General features: G+C 41.8%; 1 protein-coding gene across 2 annotated transcripts in view; it reads right to left on the reverse strand.

The window, feature by feature from the left end:
- Positions 1–21670, reverse strand: part of mid2 (midline 2) — a 132332-nt gene that overhangs the window by 95086 nt on the left and 15576 nt on the right. For both annotated transcript variants that reach the window (XM_031862711.1, XM_031862709.1), the window contains exon 2: positions 7291–7349. The gene's annotated coding sequence lies outside the window, so the exon portion shown is untranslated. The remainder of the gene's footprint in view (positions 1–7290; positions 7350–21670) is intronic.

Consider the following 21670-nt stretch of genomic DNA (forward strand, 5'->3'; position numbering starts at 1 on the left):
AGACATTTGGAAGGGGCTCACTCACCTTGTCTCTATCACAGTGGATCAATAGGGCCCTCCTGCTAAGCACTTATAATTTCATTTCCCCTATTGCAAAGACGTTATGCTTCCTCACAAGGAGTGGCTGCTAAAACCTGTGACTCTTCGCATTGCATTTGTTGGAGCCATAGTATCTTCTTCTCCCCTGTTTGGATAGCTCTACCTTGTAAAAAAATTGAGTGGTTCTCAGACTACCGGGTGACATGAAGGGAGGCTGCACTGAGGACAGTTTCGATGACAGATGACTGGAGGAGAAGTGCTCAACATGATCAGTCACTGTATATACTTCATGTGCACACACACATTCACACTCACACATATATATACACTCGCATGCATACTTCTAACGGCACTGGAGCCACCATAAAAAGTCCCCTTATGATTTTTTATTACATAACCCACACACAACAGTAGTCCCTTGCAAAACAAGCAAAAGAGAATGACAAATTATGTATGATACAGTCAACTGACCTGAACTAATCAGGTCTAACACTGCAGCTTTAGAATAAAAACATCACTGGTGCACAGTGGATAACATTACTTGTGAACATATATGTGTGTGTGTGTGTGTAGACACTGCTACCACAGCAAAAGGCAAAGAAACAGAAGTGGGAAAGATAGAGAGCCTGTGAGGGAGACTGGAGACATAAAAAGCAAAAACACGGAGGAGGCAGAGAAAATATGGGTCAGACAGAGAAAGACAGGGAAGGCTCAATGTAAATCAGAAAGTGTAAACATGTACAGGCCTAATCTCATTATCCCCCGTCCTCCTGGGTCTGCGATGGGATGCTTGATTAAAGCAGGAGATAAAAGAAAAGAGGTAGAGAACATAGACGGAGGTGGGAGGGAGGAAGGGGGTTGAGTATATAGAGAAGAAATAAATAGCGATTAAGGGAAAGTATGGAGCCGGCATCATGCGTGGTTAAGACTCTACACAGTGCGGTATATAATAGGAGCTGTGCAGCACTCATTAACATAAACCGAAGGATGGCAAAAAAATGTGTCTGTAGCATATCGAATCTTTTTTCATGCAAGCTTTTGGCAAATTGCATGAAATACGATACAATAATACCTCCTCTGATTTACATGTTCATATGTGAAACCATTCAAAGCACGTGTGGACTGAATGGATGTGCGAGGTATTTGTAGAAGATTGTGGGTGCTGTAATCATAATTTGTTCCTGAACAACAAACAAACAATCTAAATATTGTAAAAATGAAAACATATATGAAGCAAACCAAAAAGAATACAATGGTTGCAAACCCAATCTGAGTGGAACCTGCATACCATCGTCCTTGTCTCACTGCTGCCTTCTTTCAAATGGGGACTATCAAGGTAAACTGTAATAATTGTTACACTTAGTTTGACATCAAAATGAGGCTAATGGGCACATTCATTCCTGTAAGAAGATAACTGTCAATAACAAAATATCAAGCGCAAAATACAGTAGACGTAGTAGTAGTAGTAGTAGCAGCAAAGGGAAGAGTTATGCATAATTCAGACCTAAGAGATGAGCAACTGAAAACCCCCACAATCTTTTCCTCAATTTATTATTCATATTCAGCACGGATTGCATGTCCTACTCAACTTCTTCAAATTGCTTAATTCTTGTTTTAGCAGCAAATGGCCTCATGATTTTTTTAAAAAGGGTTTGAGGCATGTTGTCTTGTCATGCGCATCATACTGCATGTGCACTGTTTGTGCACTTGACCTGAACACCTCCCCTCTGGCTGAGGTGTGGTCCCATCTATTTACTTGAGCTTAAGGAGCTTTGAAAGGAGGGCGTTGCCGAAGAGACTGGAGGCTCAGTGGATTATCACGTGTGTTAACAAAGACTGTCAAAATCAATAATTCTTCAAATTAAGTGCTAATCATTGAGCAAACTCTAAAGAACGAAACACAAAGACGCTGTAATGGTTTTTCAGTGCAGCGCTGCCATGAATGTGCAGGAGCAGCAAGGCTTAGCCAAGTTATTTTCTGTTCCACATCGACAGCCCAAACACGAATCTAAAACTTGTTTGTTCCTATGTTGTCTGGTGGCCTTGTTGTGGAATACTTAGGCTGACATTGATGCACCAGATAAGTACTCTTACTGCTCTGTAAACATGTTTACCCATTTGCCACAGGATTGTTTGTTTGCCGCGACGATTCATTCCCCTCCATTTGCTGCGGTATCATCTCATTGTACTACAGAAAAAAAAAAAGAAAGGGGTCCGACACAGATATGAGCTCAACAATGCATTTTGTATATTAAAAAGATTCTCAATCTGAAGAGATAAATTGCTACAGAGGATATTAGCATCAGCAAGGACATAGACTCAGATATGGTGGTTCAAAATGGCAAAACGACTGCAACAACAGGTGTGTGCTACCAATTGTTCATTTCACGCATTAGCCATAAAGTAGACATGTTGAGCAGAACAAGCTGTATTTTGATTCAAGTTATTTCTCAGTAAATTCACGAGGAACAGTTTGAAATGAATCTCATTGGACTTTGGCCGACCTTTAAAAGTGCATTTACGTCCCTGACATTATCCCGCAGTACAAAATTCCCCTTGATATACACGTTTTTTAAATGAGTAGAAAAATTAAATAAAGTGCTCCCAGTTATTGAGTGTGGGCCAATAATGCAGTGGCATTTCACACTTGAGATATTTTCTCATACAGTTAGTGCAGACACCATGAAATAGCCTATAAAAGGTGTTGTCAAAACACGCACTGCGTCCCGCTCCAAAAACCTGCACGCAGTGCTGTTGAACTGCTGCTGCGGTAGCGGTAGCCATGTCCAATGACAGCTCGACCTGAGGTGTTGGCAAAAGCCTTGCTCTTTGGACTGCCCTTCCTCTCCCCTTTATCTCCTTTTCCCCTCTGCTCTATGAAATGCTGCCCTCCTCCCATTTCCTCAACCTTTCCTCCATATCTACTCCTTAACATATACAGTTCCTCAACCCTTCTGCTTCTCTCCTGCTGATTCCTGTGATTCAGTGGTTCATTATTGTCTTCACACCTCCTCCTCCTCCATGCCTTTTTTCTTATCCTCCCTCTTTCCCCTTGCAATCCACTCTCCTCCTCTCCATCACTCAGAGGAACAGCGGAGCTCTTCATCAAGCAGACGTCAGGCATCTGTCAACAGTCCAGGCCAGTCTCGGCGCGATTGATTTTTGGCCCACCTGCGTCTTTCGTAATGACCAACTGTCAGTTATTTTAGTGCCCGCACTGCCTCCCCTCTGTATCTCCCGTCACCGCAGCATCCAGAGGCTAAATCTCCCAGCTCAGACCTGCAGTGCATTATCTAGCTTGTCTTCAGACAAGATTTATGTAGGTATACCAAAGATCCCCCGCTTGTCCTCTTTCTAATCCCGGAGGACAATGCTATCACGATGTTTATTTCAAAGAAACAAATCGTTTACATTCTGACGGCAAACACGATATCTCTTTTATGCTTAAAGTTTCCAATTATTCCCAGGCAATGACTTTTCTGACAGAAGCTAATAAATGTATGTTTGGGCCTGCAAGCACAACGCTGGGTTTTGATTTGGTCCAGTAACGGCTTGTAAAACAGTTTGGAAGCTGAGGCAGCAGACGATTTTGACAAGAATAAAATGGTAACTGGAGAACTGCCACGTAGTGGAGCACAAGCAAGACCCATCTCCTGTGTGGCAAGCCAATACCATTTCAATTGGGGAATCAGCACATCCTATCGATTAGTTTGAGGAGAAGGAATTTGTCATGTCCATGTGTCATGTCCATGTGTTATTTCCATGTGTCGAGATAACATGTTTTTCCTCAAGATCAAACTTCTCTTTCACAGAGACAACAAATGTTACTTGCTCTGCTCTTTGATCCATATGTTTCAGCATGAGGGAGAGCAGCTTGCTTACATTGTAGCAAACTGATAAAAACAAATCCAGAATAAATATGTTCGGACATCAGCGCAGACTTGATCGGGCGCTGAAGCCAAACAAGCCATTTAAATTTTCACCTTGAGGGATGAAGTTCAGTGGATTTTGTTGAAGGCACAAGATGTTACTTCTTCAACTGAAGCCAGACCTCAGTGTGAATCCGAGACGTCAGGTGATGAAAACATGTTAGGAATGATTTCAAAAACCTGTTCATGTCCCGTGGCGATGCCCAGACTGAGTACGGATGTATGAGAGGAGCTTCAAACTGGAAGCCGAGTAAAAAGCAGGGCCACGTCGCTTCCCCTAGCTGCACTCACCTGAGCTTCTTTGATCATCTACAGAGACCAGGTGCCACTTCCGGATCTGATGTAAGGCATATTTTCAAGATCTCACTCTCTCTTTCTCTACGTTTGTGTCTGGTAATCTTTCCTTCACTCTTTTGCCCTTCTTTCCCTCTCCTTCCCTTGCCCTCTTTCTCTCCATCTGCCTGGCAGGGACAACTGAGTGCCCATGGAGAGCAGGGATGCAGCAGAAGGCATCTTTGAACGAGAGCTTTGGCTGCAAACCTTTCATCTAGTGCAGTACCTGGCCAAGGCAGGCTGCAGGGTACCTCGGCTGTCAGAAGGCACAGCAGCAGAGGAGGGAGGAGGGATGAGACAAGCGGAGAGGAAGGGAAATGAAATGAAAAAAAACTTGCCTCTATGTTATTAATGATCTATTTATGCTTTTGCCAGGCTCATAAAAGAGGGCATAAATGAAGATGAGTGAGAAACTGACATCAGAGGAAAAAGATGGAGAGCAGAGAAGGGGGAAGTCAAAGTGGAGCAGAAAGATGAGAGACAGAGAGACCCTTGTGGCTCATAGAGGAGAACCAATTTACAAGGGTACTGCTAACACAGCTAGTTGGGACTCCTGCTTTCACCTAAAATATGTCCAAGACAGAATGGGTCGATCATTGGAAGTACCTAAGTTTACATAAAAAGTTGCATTCCTGCTATATTTACCACTTAGCATAGAGGAACAACACAGGGAAAAAAGAGTGGGTCATAGACTGATTATTAAAAGGGCATGGTTTTATGATTGAGCAATTTAAAAAATTTGAATGGGCTGTATCGTAAAGCATGGGAGTGCACTGAAATGATTGCGGTTCATTCAAATCCTATACTAAGTGCAGCATGCAACATCACAACTTTGGCAGCGTGACTGTGTGCATTATCCCAGAATGCACTGCTTGGCCTTTTGCATTTGCTGCAGAGTGTTCCTCCTTGACAGGCAAAGACTGAGCACTCGGAGAGTGTGTGATGTTCCTCGACAAAGAGAGGGCAGAGAGTAAATGTGTGTGTGTGTGTGTGTGTGTGTGTGTGTGTGTGTGTGTGTGTGTGTGTGTGTGTGTATTTGAGTGCTTGTGTGCGTAAAATCCTTCAGAAACCTCTCCAAAAAAAACAAACAGGCTGCATGCTCCTTTTGGTAAGGCACATAATAACTCAAAAGCCTCCCATTGACAGCCGTTGTCTATAGCCGTGAAGGACTGTGAGTTTGACAAATGGATTCTCTCATAGCTGTTTACCAGCGTATAGGTTCTGCATGGGAAAGTCAGGGAGGAATAATGCGAGGCAGGTCTGTCCTTAGTCCTAAATGACACATCTGGGAGCACAGACAAGGATCATTACCAAGTCAGACCGTGTTGACAAAATGTTGTTCACATCAAGACATGGCCAGCCCTCTCAATTGTCTGTATCACACAACAGAAAATGGAAATTCATCTTTTAAGTCAGCAGGTACTTAAAGTGTAATCTGTTCTTGAGAGGCCATCATTAAAATCAAACAATGCTCGCCAATAGGCCGAAGCCTGGCTTCAATGACTTTTAAATGAGCCTCGATCTAGCCTTTTCCATATTCCTTTTCTCTCTCTCTGTCCCTCCTCCCTTCTTTATCAAAGACAACCTTGATCAAGTTCATAGTAGACGTAAATGCTTCACATCAAAGACAAACAGTGTAACCATGGGAACTAAACCCCTTTGCTCACAAGAAAAATAGATTGTTCTTTAGTCTGTAGTCGTCCAATAAGCCTTGCAAGCCCAAGTGTGACAACCACTAAATATAAAGTATATCACTGAGAATAAATGATGCATGACTTCATTTACTTCATGTCTATTAAGGGATCCCCTACGATGGGTTGAGATAAAACACTCATGCCACCTGGAAAGCTATAGCTGCATCTGTAAGCTTCATCTGCAAGCTGCATCATCCTAATACAGTTATTCTCTATAATAACAATGTTTTAACTTATTTTTGCAAAAACAGATATCAAAAAATTCAAAATAAATATACGTGACGTTTATATATATATATATATATATATAAATGTCACTAAGGTAAAGTCAAGCTTTCACAGCTATGCTAAGTCCAATCCATTTCAAGCTATTCATTACCATCACAGACACGTAAATAACTTCAACAACAATTGTTTTTGTGAGAGAAATGCACACCCACTCAACCTGTGTATAATAAAGTGAAAAAGCTTTTTCCACACAGACACAGATAGCTTCGAGAGCGCGGCACTCATCCGCTGGAGGAGGTTATGTGTTGTAAGCTCTTGTCAGGAGGATATGCACCGGGTAAAAGCCAGTCGAGCGGTCTTAAAAGACAAGAGGCTGAGTCGGGGGGGCTGAGGAGGCCCCGGACTCCAGCTATACAGTCCAACAAGTGCATTATGTTTCCACTCAGCGGGGGGGCCGAGGCGGCTGCCGGGCTCCATGCGAGGCAAGGTGGCAGCTTAACAAAGCAAACCCCTTCAGACATGAATGAATGTATCCACTGCTAATCCAGTCTTTTAAGTCAGTGTGGCTCTCAGTAGGTTTCGGTGCATCACATGTACATTGAGCCTTTGAATCCTAATCATGACCTTGGTTATATCCTCCCTCCTCTTTCATCCCTTCCATATTCTACCTCAACTCCCCCACTATGTTATCATCATTTTACACTTCATTTATACTTCTACTAATATGATGTAAAAAGAGGATAAATCTCGAGCTGAAAAGAGCATCTAATCTTATGGAAACAAAAAATGTGCCCTCTCATACTGTAAAGCATACAAATTAGGTTGAGGCAGCGCTTCTTCAACACACACACACACACACACACACACAAAATAGAAGAGTAAGCATGGGCATAAATTAATAAATTGGGGTTGGTCCACAGACTCCTACCACTCGGCTGGAATGGTAGTTAGGTGCTGACAGGGATGCAAGTTGGGGTTGGAGAGGCAGAATCATGGGGAAGGATCCTGCAGAGTGGAGTTAAAAATAGAGCATGAAGTGGAGGAAGAGGAGGGGGGAGGGAACGTACCTGTGGGCTCGGAGGCAGCCTAGTTAGCAATGAGCAGCACCACTGTGGACGACGCTGGGCTGGAGAGGGAGAGATGGTGAGACAGAGATGCGGAGAGGGAGGGATAGAAGGGGAAGGGTTGGGGGGGGATAATGAGAAAACAAGTCAGATTAGCATGAAACCACATGTTCGAGTTCAAAACAGACAATTATTTCACAGTAGGCTGCGGATGGCAGCAATGACAAGCAATAGTCTGTGACAGACCCACATGCTGAACTCATGTCTCCCAAACACACACACACTGGGTGTTCTATAGGTGCTCGAGGTGGAGATTTCATAAGTAATTCTTCTGGTAAAAAAAACAATGTAAAGACAATGCGGTCATATGGAACACATTATGTCACGTCATGTTGCCTACTATCTAAGAACTAGTCATTCAGAAATAAGGTAGCCCTCCTACTCCTCACAGCCAATCGCTTCCTTTTCGACACATTATTTTCATATTATAATTTCATATAGTGAAAATAAATCAGATTTGTTTTAAGCCAAGAGGGACAACATAATCTTTCAAAATACCCTCCATTTCCAAAAAATGAAAAGGAAGTCCTGCACACACATTCAAAAAAACAAAAAACAAAAAAACAATGTATTTACAACCTTGAAGAGATTTGATCACTACTTCCGGCGTATTACACTTCATAGAATGCCTCAGATTGTATATTACTAACAACAGGAATTCAAGTGAGATCTGGCCTCAGAGAGGCGACAGTTAAATATTTACACCAGTAGGCAGCTAAACAAAGGCAACAGCATGCAGTCAACACAGAAGAAGTCCCACCATGAACAATCAGGGCTTTGTTTACTTGAGGGCCAGCCAGGTGCGGTGCTACTTTTTTGTCAGCATGAAATATTCGGAGAATACAGGACTCATAACCCATCGTGTCGGTCCTAATAAGCAATTGTTCCCAACCTGTTCAGGAGGGAATCTAGTGAGCGGAGAAGACTTTGCAAAACAGACTGTGTTGAGCAGCTGTGTAGAAAATGCCTCCAGATTCTGAATACTGGGGATTTTGTACTATTCGGTAAAACACTAAGACAGTGTTGTTGTGTTTGATATTTTTGATGTTCCTGCATATCAACTATTTGGTTGCTTTGACATTTCTTGGACCATGTGGAATGTTTTACGTGAATACAGATGAAAACACAGAGGAAAAATGATATTTGTGTAATCACTTCGTTCATTGTTTATAAAATCACTCCGTAAGCATTCATTCATTTTCAATACAGCTCATTATTTGGCACATTAACTAATTCACATGAGTTGTGCAAACAAAACCACGATTAATTACGAACAACATCGCTGCTTGCTGCCAATCTCTCCTCCTGTCATCCACCGTCTCTTAATCATTGATGTGCATCGATGTGCCACGAGGAACCATTATGATTGCCCAATAAGAGACAATAAGAAGAGAACAGGCCTGTCAATGGATGACAAAGTGGTGCAACAAGTTTTCATCTCCTCTGAATGCCAAGTAAGTAAGTAAGTAGTCTCTTTATCAGACAAAAGAGACAAATACAAAGAGAGGCAAAACCTTTTAATTCTGAAAAATACATTTGAATTTACATTGTGTTTTCAAACCGTACACGGTTAATAACAGTTAACAGTTTTTTTATTTCTATTTTGTTTCTACACTTCAGATAAACATCGTCCTAATAAACAGTTATCATTGGCGCTGCACTCATTCACTCGGTCAGGATGTATGTGTCAGTTAATGTCTAATACCTAAATATAAATGTGAGATTAGTGTCTATGACAGCTCACAATTATCTGCTACTGCTGCTACATAATGACCAGTGAGAATGGTTTATTTCAGTGATCATATCAATTAGCAGTTACAAACAGATAATGTGATCACCCAACAAATCTTACAGCCTTGTGCACGTGACATGAATTAGAATAGACTACAATATGTCTTTCTATTCTGCAAGCAGGTGCAGTATACAGTACTTGGTGACAACATATAGTCTAGTTTTATGGCTTTCAGAATTATGACTTTTATTGATTAAACTACAAATCTTACCTCACTGGTGAATCTCGAAGAGGAAACCCATAAAAGGGTCTGATGTCAAAACAAAGCCCTGAAATTAAGGGACATTGAGAGTTCAAGTTTAAAGCCAAAATCAAAACACTCGACACTAACAGATTCTGGAAATCAAACCCTGACTTTCAAGGCAACTTATTTTGCTTAGTGATGCATTTCCCATGTTCCCCAGACGACCGCTGACAATGTGATGTTGTGCTATATCAGACTTTGATAGTGGAATCTTTTTCAACAAAAACTCAACAGTAGGTTTTCAGGGCCTTTGAAGAGCAGCCAATTTGTATCTACTCTGATGTGAGAAAACAAAGCTCAGTCATTCTCTAGTAGCTGTAGAAATATATGTAGAAACTTACTAAAACAGACGAAAGCAGGTTGGCAACCAGTAAGTAAAAAAAAAAAAAACATATGAACATGCCTTCACCAATTTGATTAAAGATTGCCATCACTGCCCTGTCATATCTGGACTCAGGTTAAATGAGTGAATTCTGTGGCAGGATAACAAATATGTATGAGAAAAACTCTCTACTCTACTCTACAATCTATATGGTAATTTAAATCATTATCATAGAGTTACTCTTGGAATACATTGCTGATCGTTGACTTCCATCCATCCATTTTCTGCTGTATATCTGGGGCAGGGTGGCCATGGCAGCAGGCTAATCAAAGTAGTCCAGGCGTTACAGCTAACCCTGACATGGCACTTGCGATGGAGGGATATTTCTTGGCCAGATTACTGCGAATGTGCGTTAGCACGTTGGATGCGTTTCCATTCACATACCCCACAACGGTCGAGCAATGCAGACACACCGTCCCTGTCTTGTACGCAACTCTGTTCTCCGTTGCTGTTGCAGCTGACGGGGAACCAGCAAGAGGGTCATCCAGCTCCATATTCCATCTGGTTGAGAGGCTGGAATCAGTTAGTCGAGCTGCTGCTTTTAGTTGCCATAGACTTTAGATAAACTTTACAGAGGACAGTGTTTTTGCTCGAGGTTGCTGAGGAGAGCACATGCAGCCATGTTGATTTCTTTACCTGTGTCTGAAGAGAACTCACCTGTTTACTATTAACTATGCGAGCACAGGCAAGCAGTGCCAGTTCTACTCCGTAATTACCCAAATTATAGTGAAAATCCATTATTTAATTATAAATTCAAAGTAATTTATAAGATCGATTTATCGCCCAGAGCTACCAGACATTTCTTTCCCCAACAACTCCTTCCAGGTCCTCAAGCCAGATGAGATGTATAATTCCTCCAGCATGTTCTGGGTCTACTTCGGGGTCTAGGAAAACCTCCAAAGGGCTCCCAGGAGACATCCTGATCAGAGGCCTAAACCACCTCAACTGACACTTGGCTGCAAACTGCCGAGCGTGTGCTGGAGGTCACAGTCTGATAAAGCCAACAGAACCACATCATCTGCAAAGAGCACAGAGGCGATTCTGAGGTCCCCAAACCCAGACAATTGAGATCTTGTCGATGAAGACCACAAAGAGAAGCGGTGACAAGAGATAACCCAGGTAAAGCTCAACACTCACTGAAAATGTGCTTGATTCATGCTGAGAAAACAGACACAGCTCTCTCTCCGGTTATATAAGCACCAAATGGCTCGTATCGATACCTCAGAGCCCCGTATTCTTGCAGCAACCCCAACAACACACCCCTCAAGCACCACACAGACCGGATGGATTGACCCAACCAACAATGTAAAAAGTGGATGTCTCCTTTAACCTTCACAATGTTTTCACAAAAGGAAACTCTTTCATCTGAGTGGAACATTTGGATCCTCTGAATAGAAACAGGTGTGGCAGTGAAAACCAGGGGTCAGCACATTCATACATGTGGCTACATGGGCTGGTGATGCCAAAGAGGTCCCTCTGACTTCAAAGGAAAATACTGCACACAACATGGAAACAGGTTTATCATTAACCTGTGAACAGCATAACAACAAGGCTTTCTCACTTGGTGCTTTTCTGCCTACTTTAGTTTTAAGCTACTACAAAGAATTAGGTTTCCAGCCCACAATTCTCTTCCTGTGGGAGTCGGAAAAGTAAAGACAGTCAGGAGGACACCCAGGGAAAAATATCCAACCTGTGAATATAAATAACTCAGATGTTCTGTCCCTCCCTCACAGGTCCGAAACACACTCTGGTAAGAGACAGACAGTGATTTCACTTTGATGAGAGTACCCTGCTAGAAGCCAGACACCGCAGTTCGGCTAGTTTATATATTTGTCACTTCACTGCTGAGTAAAACCTAACAGACAAAAGGGATGAATGTGATAATTGGGAGCATAGCATGAAACAAAAAGTGAAGGGATTCATGTGGTTAAAAGCTCAGATGTAATAATTGATCCAACACAAATAATGTGCCTTTTCTTCATCTTGTCTGGTGTCATTTACCCAAAGGTTGTACTTGAACTTCTCCAACTTCACTTGCAGTCTGGCAGAAGCACTGCTTCAAAAGTAAAACTTTATATTGATATACTGATTTTTTTCCACTTTAGCCAGTGATTTTTGGGAGAAGATGAAGCTAATCTTGTGTGAGCAACATATGTTGAGCAGCAACGAGCCTTTGATGTAGATAAAAGACCTTTCTGACCACAGTCTGGTCTGGCAAACAGATAAGACGTTAGCATAACATTTGTGCTTGTGAATGAGGTCTCTCTGACCCTGATACTAAGCGTGCATGTCAACATTTGATCAAGTCAAGTCAGGTTTATTCATAGATTCCATCGTTAAAGTATGTCTTTAAGGATTACAGACAAGCCGTACCCCATTTACATAGACTAGTCAACAAACACTTTATAGCCCTGATTGAGTCATATATATTTATTTTATCTCAACTAATTCAAGAAAAGTTCTCACAACCACAGTTTCCTGCTGGTGGCCACCGGGATCCGCCCAGTTCAATCCTCTACTGTTGGCTACTCTGCAGCAGCACAAATTCCACAAATGCACCTTGGCATTAGCTGTCCTTCACTTTTCCAAACCACATTCTTCTAGCTGCTGTAGGGGCCGACCCCTTTCTGGTCACAATCCCACTTAATACTTGACAAATACAATTAGACATTCCATCAACACCCTTTCTGTCTTGGTCCAATAAAATAAAATGACTTGCTTTTTCTAGTCCACCACAAATCCACTATTAACATGCCAAAAAAAGGAATACCAGGCACAGATAAATGTCAGTGGTAAAATGTACACAGGCTAATGAGTTCTGAACACCGCTCACACAGTTTGGCTGAAATAAAACACAAAGGACAAGAGTGATGACAAGTTCACTATATTCAATTATCCGGCCTGAACCGAGACTGTCGCTGTGCTCAGTCAACTCTACCTAGGTAAATGAACTGTCAAGGCTTTGACGGAACAGAACAGACCAAACACCGTAAACACTATTAATATTCAAAATAAGCACTTAACGAATGGATATCAGATGACAATGCTGGTGTTACACAAATCACATGAAACCAATTTGCCACATCCTTCTTTTTGATGACACGATGTCAAAAAGCTAGAAAGCGTTTCGGTGGGAACTTTTTGGAAAACACAGAACTTCTTGGGGTGAATGTTTTATGAGAAAGGGCGTTGGTTGCCTCTTCCAGAATTAGCTCAGCACACACACACACACGTCTATGCTCATTATCAGCTACACAGCAACACACAGGAGCCACTTTGTATCGCCAGGGAAACTCACACATCCTCGCCCCGTTTCCTGGTATGACCTTACTCACAGCAGAATACAAACATTGTACGTCAACCATCAGCATTTTTTCCCAGCGTGAGAAGAGCAGGTCTTTTTTGTTGTTTTATCTGGAATGTAACACAAGACAAGTCTGCATTGTTCACAAAAGAAACGACCAACGTTACCATGGAATATTACGTTTTCATTCATTTTAAGAGTTTTGCTCATTTACTGCATTCCCTTACTGTTTTATACTATTACACTCTATTCGACTATCTACAAATAGCAGGTGGCATTGTCTGTTTTTTTCTGCTGGCATGAGTAGATTATTACTGACATTAGGTGGGTTCCAATTTAATCACATAACTAAATGTTTATTTTGGAGAGATTATGCTTAGATGCAAATACAAGACACCCCCTCCTTCCTTGTCTTGACACTAACACTGTTCTATTATACACAATAACATGAGCTATGTTGTGAAATCAGATTGTTGGGTTGTTCACACTGATGAATTGCTTTTACAGACTGAATTACAAGCCTCCACAGTCTAATTTTCTTTGGAACCAAATAGAAGTTATTCTTATCTTGTCTGCCTATGCATGAAAAAAAGGATCTGTCTGAGAGCTGTAGTAACACCCATGCTGATGGCCAGCATCTCATCCTGTGAACTTTCAAAGATGTGGCAGCGGGTGTGTGAGCGAGCTGCGGTCGCACACAGCACTTCAGTGTGACATTCGCACTAAATTAAATTACAAGTTTAGCATTGTGAAATTAATGAGAGGGACTTTGTGATGTATTGAACTTGGACTGTGGTGTTCAGTGTGGCTCCTAACCAAGCTCCTCTGTAAGGGGGCGCCAGCCGGGTCTCAGTCCCTATGTAGACTGTTCAATAAGGCTGAACCTCTCACCTTAATGACTGTCGACTTCTTTCCTCAGTCGGATGCACTTTTAATTATCAGCTCCAAGGCTCTCCGTATAGCGTCTGTACTCGGAGGACTGGGCTCGCCTTTTAACTAAGAACCTCCAACTTTACAGAGTTGGCTCAAAGTCAGGCTCAAAATCTGTTAGCTTTGCTCAATTCAGCCACACAGCAGCAGGACTGCAGTAACACTTTCATGGTAGTGTTGTCCTGAGCTTGGCTGCTACGCTAATAACCTGCACAGCTGCTGAGCTGCTCTTCGTTTCATGAGCAGCAGATGCCCCAACAAAGCCAACATATGACAAGTGAGGACAACCTTGATCACATTTTGTGGAGAAGTATTCCCATTTTAGGCTTCGGTATACACGTTCTTAATACTGATCCTACTTATATTTCGGAAAATCCCATATTTGCTATTCTGTCTTAAAACAGTATGACCTTGAGGAGTGAGTTGGGTGAGCAGCTTCAATGCAAAATTTGTTCTAAAAATCATCAATCATTTAAGCATCAGCCTCTCACTGTACATACATCACCGATTCTCTTACTGAGACAATAACACATGTGACAGATCTCATCAGTATCTGATGCGTCCGTCATGAGGACTTCCTTGGAACACACCAGGCTGAACAAACGGTTGTTTTTAACCTACCACATAATGTGTAACATATTCTGCCTATTTCTGTGGTTCACCCAAACAGACAGCAACAATGGCTTTCTACCAAGCAGCTGTCCCTCTCGCCCTGCTGAAACTCTCACGGGGGCTTCATTATCGCTGAGCACATTTTCTTCCATCAGCTTTTGAATTAGGCATCAGTGTTTCTCCAATGAGTCTAATTTCAACAGTCACAAAAAGTAAATACCTCCGTAACAATATCATAAATTCATATTCTTTTGGAATATCACATAAAGATAGATTGTCATGTTTCTTGTTGTTGTATATCTATATTGTATTGTGTTATTTTACATTGTTTGTGGTGGGTTCCACCTTGCCTGTGCGACATTAAAGTAGACGTAGTAAAAAGGCAATTCATGTGCCAATAGCTAGTGCACTGGCTGCTAACAGTTAGCCACGGCTGTACCTGTTGGTAGAGGTTGATTATTTTTAGTATATATTTTCGTCTCCTTGGCAAAATGTCCTTTTTAGTGACATAATATTGGATATTGGAAAATAAATCTCAGAAAATTAATCTTCTCACTCTTACCAAACAAAACTTTGATAATTGGGTCAGTGTTATTTTGGGAATATAGAGACACTGAACAGCATGGTTAAACAGCCAGTGCAACAAGCAGATAATCTTGCTGGATCAGCCAATGTTTTATTTAGCAGGTAACCCAGCTGGATCGGCATCTTCGAGCCACTGGCTGATCTTCCTCTACCGCTGTGTTGGATAATCATTGAGACAGAGCTCAGCCAGTCAGATACCATTCAGCGCTGAGCAACAGCCTTGTTAGTGTCTTTCAAATAGAATCTACCTCAAAAGAAAGGCCACCGGCTCATCTTCCAACTGCTTGATTGTCTTTACAATGTACTCCAGTTTATTGTAGCTAAACAAGTTTATCCGCATCTAATGAAGTTTAAGTTGATGTGATGCAACAAGAAATTTTTATTCACCTAACAATCAGGTTTCACAGAATCCTACAAGTCACCATATCGACCGTAACGTAACATTCAGGATTAACACTTTTACTTTACGATGCAATATTAACTGTAAGTGTAAAATGATTCATTGTTTATTTCCTCAGTAGGGGGGCAAACAGCTCTCGTGAACTGTGTCAGATCACAGATGAAAGCATAGCCTGATACAACATGCTAACACTGGCTCGGCCCTATATATTATTAATAAACTTCTTATTTGTAAAGAATATCTAACACTAATAGCCTTCTATCCTTTTTGATGTGCAAACCAGACTTTGTGCAGCAAAATAAATGACCAGTTTCTCATCTTCTAAAAAAAAACTCCAATGTGTGAGAGTGCTACTGAGAAAATAGCACAGGACTTTAAAAAAAGACAAAAAAAAGAAGGGAGAGAACACAAGGATTAGTGATCCATCATTAAACTGAGTCATATTGGGGCCAAAGATGACTTCTGGGATGGACAGATGTCTAATATTAGTGAGGGAGATGAAGAGTAAGTATAAGAGGATGGAAATGTGCTCAAAAGGAACAGTGGAGAGAAAGTGGAACTTAGCAGACAGTAAAAGAAACCTATTTGAACTGCATATATGAGCCAACATCAAACACACAACCAGGAGGAGAAGGTTGCCGAGTGGGAGTCATCTCATTCCTTCTGCAGAGCTTCCTGCTCCCGTTTTGCTCTGTTCATGCTCTACTGTCTTCCTCTGCGCCATCTAAATATTTTATATGTAGCCTGATGTTGTGTTAGGGATGTGTCCCACTCTGATCAGGCAGACTGTCATTGATTTGTTGCTGGAGCAGAGAAAGGCATTGACTGTGTCATCACATAGGAAGAGGCGATGAAGACGGGCTCACTGAACAAAGGCAAATCAATAAATAATGCATCACCAGCTTGTCTTCAGCTGTTTTATTAATCATTAAAAGGCCCAATACAGTGCAGTACCACCATGAAATACTGTTGCCACCAGTTAAACGAATGTTGCTCCAATTTGTGTGCACATGCTGGTGTAATCAGATGTTCCAGTCTCAAACCAACTTGAAAGTTGTGTTGCTGTAAAAAGTTGTTTTTTTGTATGTTTCTTGTTTAATGCGTATGTTTACTGTCAAGCAATAAATACACAATGCTTTAACCAACCAGTTCTCATTCTCAACGCGTCAAATGACGTAGCTTGGGCAGTGCCCTTGGCGTGGCGACTTTACCCACTGGCGGCATTATGTGCAGAGCAAGTGACGTGGCATAAAGTGCGAGATAGTCCACACAATGAGGTGGATGGGTCAAACAACCACAGGACTTTAGTCCAGGAGACTGCTGTTCACGTCCCGTGCAAAACTAATTGTAAAGTTGACATGAGTTCACGTGAGTCGTTAGTGTCGCTTAATCATGCGGCATGTTTGTCAATTTCTAGTCAAGTGTGTCGTTAGTCAGTCAAGTTATAATCAACCCTGGTTTTGTTGCCTAAATTCTGAACAGGTACTATGTATGTAAAGCATTGTAATATTGACCCGCCATCACTGACCAGCATTAAAGGGGTAGGGCGTCATAATTTGACGCTTAGTTCCGCTGACCATGCTGCGTTATTTGATGCATTGGTGGGAGAATGTGTTGCTTTTAGAGTTCAACATCCTATACTGTTCGTCTCGAAAGTGCTCTTGGAAATGCTCAAAATCAAACAGCAAATGCAGCAGTAATTACAGAAGGACAGTTTTCTGAGCCAGGGAAGATGAGCTTTATACTACAAAATCATATCAGCTCGTGTTGCATTACTGAGCCAAAATCCACTGTCGCTCTGGCTTTGATGTTCAAACTATGGTCCTGCACAGCCAGGAAAACGTGTCCTTAAAACGGGAACTAAAACATCTGGGAGAAAGAGGAAATGTTGCTGCTGCCTAAATCCTATGGGTAATCGTTTGCATTTGATCACCACACATGAATATGAATGCTGTTCTGGCTGTCCTTGAAAAATCCCACCAATTTAAAGTCACTCGCTGGGGTAGGGGAGACTGATGCGAACATTTTATGCACTTCTTCGGGAACATGACAGCTATTCAAAAGACTTACTCCAACCTCCAGCCAAAACGGCTCGTGTGAAACACAGTCACAAGTGGCACACATTTAATTTACTCAGCGTGGTGCTGCAAAAACAGCACAAGGGGGACAAAAAAAATGAGAGATGAAAAAGAGAGATGAAAAAGGGAGGGCGCTAGGGTGCAGAACAATGCCAAGTAGAAGATTGGCTGGCTTTGTCGAGGGGTGCTTGAGCATGTTTTCAGGCTCATTTCAGTGTAATTTTCTCCCTTTATCCATGGGCACGCAGCCTGTGAAGTGTCACAATGAAGCATGGAGCATTGTGCTGGATGGAAAGAGGAAGGCCAAGCAGAGCCGACAAGTAAGCAGAAAGAAAACGTGACGTGGTTCTGGAAAGGCTACTGTTTATCACTGGCACAAGAAAAGAGAGAAACAGCGTGTTCACTGAAGCACCCTGCATGCACACAGTGATGCACGTCACAATGCTTTGGATATTTTGATCTAAAAAGAGAACGCAACCTGAACTTCTGCACTAGATTTAGAAAGTAATATTCTCTTAAATTAGCTGTAAGGATTTATGGTTTTGGGGTTTATTACCTCAATTCAAAACTATTTCTGCCATGGCACTGAGTTCTGAGGTTCTGGAGTGCCAAATACCAAAGAGTGTCTCAAAATTAAATGTCAAAAAAGGGAAAAATGCAAGCTATTTTTAACTAGTGTCCTATTTCTTTAAATGCGTTACCAGAAACGTAGTTGAAATTGGCCCAGTAGAGTTTGGATCCCAGCAGGGTAGTGTTAAGTTAGATAAAAAATTTAAAGATTAAATCCTCCCTTAATTAAAATGGAGTTCATATTTTCACTGCAACTCCTGTTTCAGTCTAGATTTCAGAACATGAACATGTCTCTCAAGAGGTCTCTCAAGAAGTAGAGATTAAGTTTATCTTGTGAAGTCCCCAAGAGGTAAAGCCCAGAGTAGTTATATTAACAATAGATGGAGAAAGATTTTTTCAGAGCAATGTGGAGGAGCAAAAGATGATTCTCCCGACATATAAACTGGATTGATGCTTCTATGTCGAGGTCTATAAAGGTCTGATCAAAGAGGCCTTCAGCATAGGAACTAAGTCATCGTTCAGTATAGGAGTTAACCCAATGATTGCCATCAGGCCTGATAGTTAATCAGCAAGTTTTTGAGGATTGCTTAATTGTAACTTCTCAAGTAAAAATGACCCCAAAAAAAATCATTGGTTACACTTTTCAAATGTGAATATTCACCGTTTTTCTTCCGCGTAGTTCAAACGTACAACGGGTGTTTTTGTAAATAGAGTTTTTCCTTTTTTCTCAAAAAAACGAATTGAAAAAACCCACAACTAAAGCACAGTCAAAGCCATTAGTCAGGTGCCGCACACACACAAGCATGCGGGGTCTGTGTTGTGGGAGTGCTGCATTGTATAATGTAACTGTGAATTCCGCAGCTCTGTCTGAAGCCTCTGTTCCTCAATACAGTGGAAGAGTAACTGTACATTTATGTGTAAATATTTGGCCACGTCTGCGGTTTATGGATGTACTTTATGCCGCTGTTGCACAACATGTCATCCCATTAGTGCCGCCTCACAAAGGAGATAACAGCGCACACTGACAGTACAAGCCCCGTATTCTATTTAACCCGTCTACAGAATAACACTGAAAGCAGAGTTTCTGAAAATCGTCAATCAAAAGCTCTGTTTCCAGTGACCTAAAAAGCAGTTTGTGTGTGGACAAAAGCCCGAAAACGAAGAACAAGTTCACAAAAATACCCTTGTACGTGTGGACAAGGTAAACAAAAAATTCATTTGAAGACATCACCTTGGGCTTTAGGAAACAGCATTTTTTTTTTTACTAATTTAGGACATTCTTGGACAAATCAGATAATCAATTAATTGAGGAACTAATTGTCTGATTAATCGTTTAGTCACAGTGTATTACAGTGTAGCTACAAGTCAAGGCAATTTTATTTACATCTGTTCACATCTGGCACATGAAACTGTATGAAGTGTCTAACAAACTGTGAGGGGGGGGGGGGGGATCTGGGAACGGGCATGACAGTACATATGTTACATTTAGTAAAAATACATACTCAGAATGCTCCTGTGTTGAGAGGTTAGTGTTCTTAGGATTGCTTCAACACTTGAAGACGTTGTGGTTTCAACAGAGGCATCAAAGTGGCCTGGGAGTACGTGGGAATATCTACTGAGCAAAATGAACCTCCCCTTTGGGAAATGCGGCATTCAAAGACAGTTGCTATAATGACTGGCAACGACTTCACATGTATGCTGTCTGTTCATAACGTGGGATTCAACACGATTATATGACTGAAACCAGAAAGACGAGACTCACAGCTCACACCAGTACCTGGTTCCCATGAGTCAAACCAGGGACAAAAAGGCCCCAAGCGAATCCGTCACAATGCAACCCATAACCCACCCAGTCGCATTTTTTTGATGTATAAGCTTCTGAAGAGCCGAGCATGAAACGGGCTCTTTGTGCAGAACAAAGTTTTACAGAGAGCAGTGGCATATTATCTGGTGGGTATTCCCCTTGAGTCGGGGGATGCTACATGCGCACACGACAGACGCACACAAACACACACACACACACAGATGGACAAAAAGGACGCCGGCACACAGGGCCCATTCAACTGGATGTATGCATGGGTTTCTCTACACTTCAAGTTTAATGCCCTCTCACACACATGCACACACACTTTTTTTCTCTCCCCTCCATGCTCCTGTGACAGAATATACCCTTTGTTCACGATCTTTGAGGGAGAGTTGGGGGCTCTGGGACCAGACATGGATAAATGGACTGTCCTTCATTGCAGCATGAGGGGAGCAGTCAAACACCCCGAGCAGGAGATCATACATCCATTATCAAAGGGCCTTTTGAAAAAGGCTTCAGCTACAACTACCGCACATTTGAAGTGATAGTTAGTCGCACGCACGTCCAAGCCCACATGTATTTGCACAAGCGTGTGGTGAATGCCTGCACAGGAAATGCACAGTCCGGTACCACACACACACACACACACACACACACACACACACACACACACACACACACGCGTTCATGTATCAGATCCAACAAGAAAAGTCTCTTCTGTCTATCTAATTCACAGCAAACCAAATGGACAGTGCTTAAGACCTACGCTATGGCGAGATATTGAAAAGGGGTCTTTCAGAAAAGCAAATTAATATTTGATTCAAAGGCTGTCACTTTTTAGAAAGTGCTATCTTGTATGCCTAGCAATGAATATATCACTAGAACCGTCTACCCACTTTGAGTTAACTGCTAAAAGACTGAATTGTGTATAGGCTACAAAATGGATAAAAGACTATAAGAACACGCTCTCATTTTTTTTCCCCACAGTGGCTCAGAGTGGGCTGTTAATCTCAACATGCCGATGTGGCTGACTAGCGTGTTGGAAGTGTTACTCCCCATTAGTACTGATGTGTGTCTGCGTCACAGAGCCTAACCAGGCATCCTCATCACGCAACGGGGCAGTTAAGCTCCCCTGCAGGTGCAATGGTTTTGGCTTACTTCAGGTTACAGCCATTTGAAGTGAATGAAATGGTCCCTCTAGGGTGCCATGAACTGCAACCAAGGGTACTACGCTGAGTCCCACAAACAATAACTAGGCTACACTACACAACTATCTTTTTAGTTCAAATTTAAAGCTAAAATTGGAAGCTGACAACAGTACAAAAACAAATACGATTATAGACTTTACTTACAATTGGATTAAAACAATAAAAAAAATGCATAGCTCTAATAACTATGAATAAATAAACTACTAGCTGGGGTTACCTGATGGAGTTTAATTAAAATACCTTCACGTCTTCACGAATGGTCCAATTACTATTTGTGTCCATAGCTCCATCTCAAAGGCAGAATGATTGGATCACAGCGTCTAATCTTGGTTCTCTAGTGTCTGGATTTGGGAGAGATTTGTTCGTGATCACAACTATTGATCGGACTGTCCTAGACCACCGCAGGCACAATGT

Source organism: Anarrhichthys ocellatus, unplaced genomic scaffold (assembly GCF_004355925.1).
Source record: "Anarrhichthys ocellatus isolate YVR2014 unplaced genomic scaffold, GSC_Weel_1.0 scaffold27, whole genome shotgun sequence".
Lineage (NCBI taxonomy): Eukaryota > Metazoa > Chordata > Actinopteri > Perciformes > Anarhichadidae > Anarrhichthys > Anarrhichthys ocellatus.